The sequence below is a fragment of the Triticum urartu genome, chromosome 5 (assembly GCF_003073215.2).
Source record: "Triticum urartu cultivar G1812 chromosome 5, Tu2.1, whole genome shotgun sequence".
In the NCBI taxonomy this organism is placed as follows: domain Eukaryota; kingdom Viridiplantae; phylum Streptophyta; class Magnoliopsida; order Poales; family Poaceae; genus Triticum; species Triticum urartu.
In genome coordinates, this window is record NC_053026.1 from 160,266,108 (window position 1) to 160,274,268 (window position 8,161).

The window sequence follows — 8,161 nt, forward strand, 5'->3', positions numbered from 1 at the left end:
GTTTATATAGACACCGGTGGGGGCTAGGTTACACATAGTGGGTTACAAGGGAGGAGATCTACATATTCGAATTGCCAAGCTTGCCTTCCACGCAAAGGAGAGTCCCACCCGGACACGGGACGAAGTCTTCAATCTTGTATCCTCATAGTCTAACAGTCCGGCCGAAGTATATTGTCCGGCTGTCCGAGGACCCCCTAATCCAGGACTCCCTCACCCGCCGACCAAGATGAAGCTGAAAAAGTAGCCTGGAGGGCCAGTATGTATCTGCTTGTCGATGACACTCTATACATAAGCAGGCCCAATGGTGCGAAATTGAAGTGTGTCTGCTGGGAAGATGGAGAGGAACTGCTGGCTGAGATTCACAAAGGAATGTGCGGCTCACACACTAGATCAAGGGAATCAGTTGGGAAAGCATTTCGGCAAGGATTCTATTGGCCGACAGCCCTCCAAGATGCGGTCGAGCTCGTCACGACATGTGAAGCCTGTCAGTTCCATTCCAAGAGAACACACCTGCCTGCCCAAGCCCTTCAGACAATCCCTTCATCATGGCCATTTTCGGTCTGGGGGCTCGATATCCTCGGCCCCTTCCCCCGAGCAATCGGGGGCTTTGAATTCTTGTTCATCGCTATCAACAAGTTTACAGTGGCCGGAAGTGACTGCTGTGAGAAAGGTGACTCCTTAGTCAGCTATCAAGTTCTTGAAAGAATTGGTGTGTCATTTTGGAGTTCTTGCAAGGATCATCACCGATAATGGTACCCAATTCACGAGCCATGCCTTCATGCAATATGTCCGTACCCTCGGATGCAAGATCTCGTTCGTGTCCGTGGCACACCCCCGGAGCAATGGACAAGCAGAGAGGGTGAACACTTAAGTGTTGCATGGACTCAAGACAAGAACTTTCGATATGCTATAGAAGCACGGCAGGCGGTGGATCGAGGAGCTACCGGTAGTTCTCTGGTCCCTCAGAACGACACCTAATCGAGCTACCAGGTAGACTCCCTTCTCCGTGGTCTATGGGGCAGAAGCAGTTATCCCCACAAGAACTCATTTATGGGTCTCCTCGAGTGCTTGCCTACGATGAAGTAGTGCAATATCAGCACCAATGTGACGATGCTGTGCTACTCAAGGAGAACCGTCTCCGGGCTGCTACGCATGTTGCATGCTACCAGCAAGCCATGCCTCGCTATTACAGCCGCAGGGTTCATGCCCGGTGTTTTGAGGAAGGTGACCTTGTCCTTAGGCGCGTTCAGTCTGCCAAGGGTACAAAAAACTATCACTAAAGTGGGAAGGCCCTTACCGGGTGGTACGAGTCACCAGACCCAGCACAGTCTGTCAAGAGACCGGAGATGGCACTCAGTTGCAAAACTCATGGAATATTGAGCATTTCCACAAGTACTACCCTTTTGTACAGCCCTTGCCTCAGCTGCGTGTAACCCCTTGTACAAAGCGGGGGCGATAACCACGTGCAAGAGAAAATAAAGAAGCGTTGTAGAGGGGGGCCCCAACAAAGATTGCATGCATGCATGAGCACACCAAGATCACTGCATAAACATCTCATGAACATTTGCATATGCATATATATAGGATAGCATCCTGCATTCATTGTCATCTATATGAAATTTCAGGTTCCTGCCATGAACTTGGCTTCGACAAAGGGCAAGAAGATTGCATGACACGGTGATCCCCGACAAGCCAAACAGACAAGTTTTATCTCTTGTCCATTAGTGTTCTATAAATCTATAACTTTGCATCAGAAAACCTCGCCCTCCTTTGAAACTTAGGTGCTCCTGTTCACGACTCGAACGTTGTTTCGGTCAGGATGGTCGTAGTTGCCTTTGGTAAAAAGGGGGAGCTGGCAGGAGGGTTGGCCCCTTTGTCTGTTCCCCGGCCGATGTAGCTCTCTTGCAGACAAAGAGGGTGCCGGTAGGATATCCTGCCGGGGAAAACTCGTTTATTTACATTGAAGAGGCGTTCCACCTCTGCACGGTCATACACATGCACGGGTTCCCGGTAGAGTTCATCTTTTTCATTCATATGTTGATACAAGTACAAGCATTACAGAACACAAAGATGGACTCGGGAGATTACAATATTTTAATTAAAATTTGGTGATTACCTACAAGTTTAATGTTGACAAAAGATAAGTATCCTATAACCCCTGTTTTCCTTTCTCTACTCCTCCTCCCCAGGAAACTGGCACAAGAGGGAAAGGAGAATAAAAGGAGCATTTAGGAGAAGACGGCGATGAAAGGTCGGCAGAGCAGGCATCCACCACCGTCCGCAGATGACGTACCCTCGGGAGCTGCACAAGGTGATGAGCAAAACCCTTCGCCCTCTCGGACACAAAAAAGGGAAGGGGCCAAAACTGTCACAGCATGGCCCACAACGGGCATACAACGCTGCCGTCGCCCCACCTTTGTAGGCAGGATGGCGCGCCCCTCATCGACAACAACCTCGAGGCCTCCAGAGGGGTGATGCTGAGGTTACCAGTGATCTCCAGCCTCGTGTCCTGGCCGAGACTTGAAGGTATCAAGAGATTCGCCACACCATGAACCAGGCTCACTCCCCAAGCATCAACACCAGCATGGGGCAATAATCGCCCCAAGCATGATCCTGGGGGCTGGTCCCAGGCTCTTCTCTTCGGCATCACCGATAGAAGCAGAAAACAAAGGAAGTAGAGGAGGAATGCGTAGGTGGATGACTCCATCCTCCTCTGCCCCTCCCTTTTATAGGACGGGCGAAGGAGGGCAGGTGCTCCATCAATGGGCGGCCACCGTACCCCTCCACCAATTCAAGGCGAGCGGGCCCTCTCCAATATACTCTCCTGCACCACTCGCCTTCGTTACCTACCCCACGTGATGCATGCAGCATCCCTGGCCATGGATAAGAGCGCACAGTCAGAAGAGTAAATTGGCGGTTTCTACTCCGTGCGATAAAGTCATTCACGGGCCATTAGTGGAGCGGCCCCACCACTATCGGCTTTATGCCACGCGCGGGGAACCTGGAAACTGGCCCGAAATCAAGGCTAATGAAGCAACAGTGGAAATCTCAAGGGGCCAACCCCTTCAGCAACCCTGCCTATGCACTTATTAGGTCCTAGCCCGATGACGCTCAGCAGCGCATTCGGGCAAGCTCGGGGGCTTCTGTTGGTGCAACAGACCCTGGGTCCATTGCCCAGATTGTGCACAGGCACAAGAACAAACTTGAAGCATCAACTGGAGTAAGAGATTGAAGGACCAACAGATTTGAAGAACCAACATGCGGCTTAGAGGGAGCAATACCAGGTCAGAGGAGCAATATATCGGCAAGAGAAGGGCCTCCCTTGCCGGGCAGGCAAGCCCGACAAGGGGCAAGGCCACCACCAGAAGAAAGCAACCAAGGCGCTCCTCCATGGCCTTCCGGGGCTCGCGGAGGAAAAATCACCCCAGCAACCACTCAGGCGCGACCCATGTCGTTAATCAGTGCGGTGCCAAGCCGCAAGGTGATTAAGTGGCAGCCATTCTGTCAGGACCCCGATCCTAAGTCACACCGTTCTAGAATGTAACACATCATATCACTTTGTGGCCTCACGCACGGTATTCCCAAGGGTGCCACCTGACCTGGCCCGAGACCGTTTGCGCCTTTTGGCTCACGTATATGATAATGTCGCTAGCATCCATATGACAGAGAACTCGGGCCGACATGACTAGTCAGAAACCCGAAGTGGCACTAACTTATAGGGACAGGCATACATGACCCAGCAACGAACGTGTCGGTCATCAACGAGTGAATCCGGGCTGTAGCGGGCTAACAGGACTCCGATAGACACCGTCTGACATTTCCCCGAAGGGACAGACACAGGAACGAAGAGGACACATGCCGGCCAGCCTAAGTGTTCCGGAGTAGTAGCAAGCTACCATGGCTCAGTGGAAGCACTAGGAGACATGTAAGTGCATCTAGTGCCACCCCTAGTTGATTTCGGAGTATTGACGACAAACCTGGTTGAGGGACTAATGTGTTTGTGAGAATTGCAGGATAACACAGGTAGTTGTACCTCATTGATTCGGTTTACCTACCGAAGATGGCCCCTAAAAATGTGTGAAGACATTGAAGATAATGGTGGTATGTGAAGATATTCACATTCAAGACGATGACATGAGAAGATATCGCATGAAGTCTTTGGAGCGCGAAGACATAGTTGTTTCGCAGTTTCATTTTCTTCTTTGTTGGGTGAGAGGAACCACCATACTGTTAAGTGGGGTCCAAGTGAACAAAGTCAGAGTGACTAAAGTGATTCTCAACCAAATCCTATGTCTTCAAGTGAAGACAATGAGAGCAAATCTTATCCAAAGCTGGATGAGTCAACTTTACTTGTAGCCCAAGTCAAGCTGCTGCGTGTGTTTGAAATCTGACCATTGGAACACCTGTCAGTTCCTTAGTGACCCAGGGTCATTTCGGACAAATCAGGTCGAGTTGCCTAGTGGCTATAAATAGCCCAACCCCTACACCATAAATTGGTGGCTGCTCAGAGTTAGTGAATGGCTTCTATCGTTTGAGAGCAACCCACCTCCAAAGCATTTGAGAGAGAGATCCTTGCGAGGACAAAGCCCAAAACACCTAGAGCCCAAAGAGTGTTTGGCATCACTGGAGTCTTTCTGTCCGCGTGATCTAAAGACTTGTTACACTTGAGGACTATGAATCCACCACCCGGTTAGGTGTCACATTCTGTGCATCCAAGAGTCATTGTGGATTGCCGGTGAACGAAGTCTGTGAAGGTTTGGAAGTCTACCTTGAAGACTTACCAGAGTGATTGGGCAGGGACTAAGTGCCCTTAGCTCAAGCGGAACAAGGTGAAGACGCATTCTTCTGAGTTGAATCTCAGCCTCCCAAACTAGACATACAGTTGTCACAGCAATTGGAACTGGTCCAACAAATCCTTTCTCTTCACCAAGCAACTGGTTCTATCTCTTCCTTCTTTTTACTTACAATTTGTCTTTGTGAAGTCATTGCCTGCTTGCATTATCTGTTTGACTTCACTTTGTGACCACTTGTTCTGATTGGCTTCATACTATCTTCCATCCTGATCCATACTACCTAGCTGCTAATAGTCTTTGTGCTTTCACTTCATTAAATACTTGACTATGGCTTGCCATGTGTAGTCTACCTTCCGTTGCATCTTAATAGGTTCATTTCTATCGTTTGTCTTCGAAACTTCCATGTTTTGAAGACTTCCATAAAAATCGCTTATTCACGCCCCCTCTAGTCGATAACTAGCACTTCCAATTGGTATCAGAGCAAGGTACTCCCTTGTTCTGTGTGATTTGGTTTAACCACCTGGAGTTTTAGCTATGTCGACAGCAGGGATAATCAAAGTCTCTGCTGCGTGCCCTGTCTTTGATGGCACTGATTACCCCTACTAGAAGAATAAGATGCGCATGCATCTTGAAGCCATTGATGTCGATGTATGGTATGTCGTCAAGAACGGCGTTCCCAAGACTGGTGAAGGTGTCACCCCTGCTGATGTCAAGAAGTTCATTCAACTGGATTCTACTGCCAAGAACATCATCTGTGGTCATCTAACCAAAGGATAGTATGGCCGTGTGAGTGCTCTGGAAACGTCGAACCTAGTCTGGGACTGGCTCTCCAAGGTCAACGAAGGCATCTCAACCCATAGAGATCAAAGGATCAGTGTCCTTCGCAACCTCTTCAACCGCTTCAAGAGAAACGACAATGAGAATGTTCAACTCATGTTTAATCGCCTCACTGACATCACAAATAAGCTTCATGCTCTCGGTGCCACTAAGATCACCAAGCATGAAATCGTCAAGAGACTCCTGAGATCGCTTGACAGCTCGTTTGACAGCCTAGCCCTGATGATTCAAGAATGCCCTAACTTCAAGACACTCGATCCGTCTGACATACTTGAGAGGCTCAACACACATGAGTTTCAGCTATCTGAGAAAAGAGATATCTATGGTCCCAACTATGGCCGAACTCGCACTTTGAAGGCAAAGGTTGTTTACTCATGTGAAGAAGAATCTGACTGCAGTTCTGGTGATCCTAAAGACATTGGAAAGGAGCTTGCTATGCTTGTGAAGAAGTTCCAGAAATTCACCAAGAAGAAAGGCTTCAGAAAGTCTTCAAGATCCAACTCAAGAAATGATGAAGCTTCTACTCATGACCACAAGAAGAGAACATGCCACAAGTGCAAGAAACCTAGTCACTACATCTCTGAGTGTTCGCAGTGGGACAATGAAAAATACAACAAGAAGAAGAGCAAGGAATATGATTACGATGACAAGAAGAAGAAGAAATCCTCAAAGTCTTCTTCCAAGTCTTCATCAAAGTCTTCATCACACAAGAAGAGCTCATCTGGCAAGGCTCGTGCTTTTGTTGGCAAGGAGATGGATTCAGAGGAGGAGTCTGCTTCTGAGGAGGCGGAGGTGGAGTCTGAGGAGGAGTCCGACTCTGGCGTTGCAAGTCTGGCTCTAGCTATAGCCTACGTTTCCAAGTCCATCTTCAACACTGAAGACAATGTCTCCGTCACCTACGATGATGCTAATGACAAGGACGACTCCGCTCCCACCTACTACTTCATGGCACATGGTGCCAAGGTAAACTCACGCGATGCTTACTTTCAAACAACAAGCGAAGATGACTCTGATTGTGAATCCAAACCAAGCAACAAAACACTTGCTAAAATTGCAACTGAACAATATAAAGCTATGGAACATATTCAAAAACCGTTAGTCAAAAGTGATGACCTGTTGGACGCGGAAATGACCCGACCCCAGTCCTTAATTGAAGACATTAAAATCTTCATGTTAGGTATGAGGAACTTGAAAGTCATCATGAAACGCTCTCCACAACTCATGAAAAGCTTTCCTATGATTATCTTCAAAGGAAGCAAGAACTTGATAAATTGAGAGCAGTTCATGAAGATCTTCAAAAAGAAAACGAGTCACTTCACGCTCAACAGATCAGTCCTGCTTAGGAAGGATTTGAACCACCATGTCTAAAATGCCTTGAGCGTGATAACGCTACTTCTGTTGCTGAATGTTCTACTGCTGCTACTGTTGCAATATCTTCAACTATTGATGTGGTAACTAACCCCTCTGCTGAGGATGCCACTGCTATTTCTGATGAAAATGCTAGGTTGAAGACATTGCTTGAGACAGGGATGTACAAAAGTCTCAATGGGCATCAGACACTATGTGATGTCCTCAAAAAGCAGATTCTGAACCGAAACCCTAGGAAAAAGGGTGTTGGGTTCGAGAGGAAAATGAATGTTGATGGTTCTTACTAGAAGCCTGAGCAGTACCCCAAAACCACATGGGTTGCTGCAAAGGAACCTTCAGTGGATCCATCCACCCTATCTGGCTTCACTTGTGCTAACCCTATTATCACTTATGAATCCTTTGATGCAAACTATAAACTGTTTAAGAATCAGAATGGTGAAGTGTTTGCTAGGTATATTGGTACTAACTGCAGGAATGGGACACCTATGAAGAAAATTCGGGTGCCCAAAAGGTGTCTGGAGAATATTCCTGTGAATGTTGTCATGACACCACAAGGGAAGAAGACAAACCCCAGACCAAAGGCTTCATACAGACACATGACTCACCTGAGTCACCCTAATGCCAATGTTTTATAGGAAAATCATAATAAAACTTATGAATATGGGCGCGTATCATCAAACCGCTATGTTCATAAGACTAAGAACTACTCTACTTATTCATATGAGTACTATTCTCCTCCTGCAAGGCTATTTGCTAGGGCTCCAAAGCCAAAGTTCTCAGATGCTGCACTTAGACTCATTGCTTCTAAGCCACCCCTGAAGATGTGGGTGGCTAAGAAAAATTGACTCTATTTTGCAGGGAAAGGTCTCCAGCCGGAAATCAAAGGCGTCAGAAACTATTGCTGGGGACCTAAAACATCTTGTTGGGCGCACGACAAAATGCCCAAATGGTCTCACTATGTATTTCGTTCATGAATTGCTTGCCATTCATCCTATCAGTTCTAATCTTGATCTGATCTTTGATAATCTTCTTGTGCGTCAAATGTTTATGCTTCACAATACTCTTGGTGAAGCCTATCCCCCTAACTGTACTGTAGGGTATGACACCTCATGCTTCAGAAAGGATTATGGACAGTGGATGCACTAATCATATGACTGGTGATC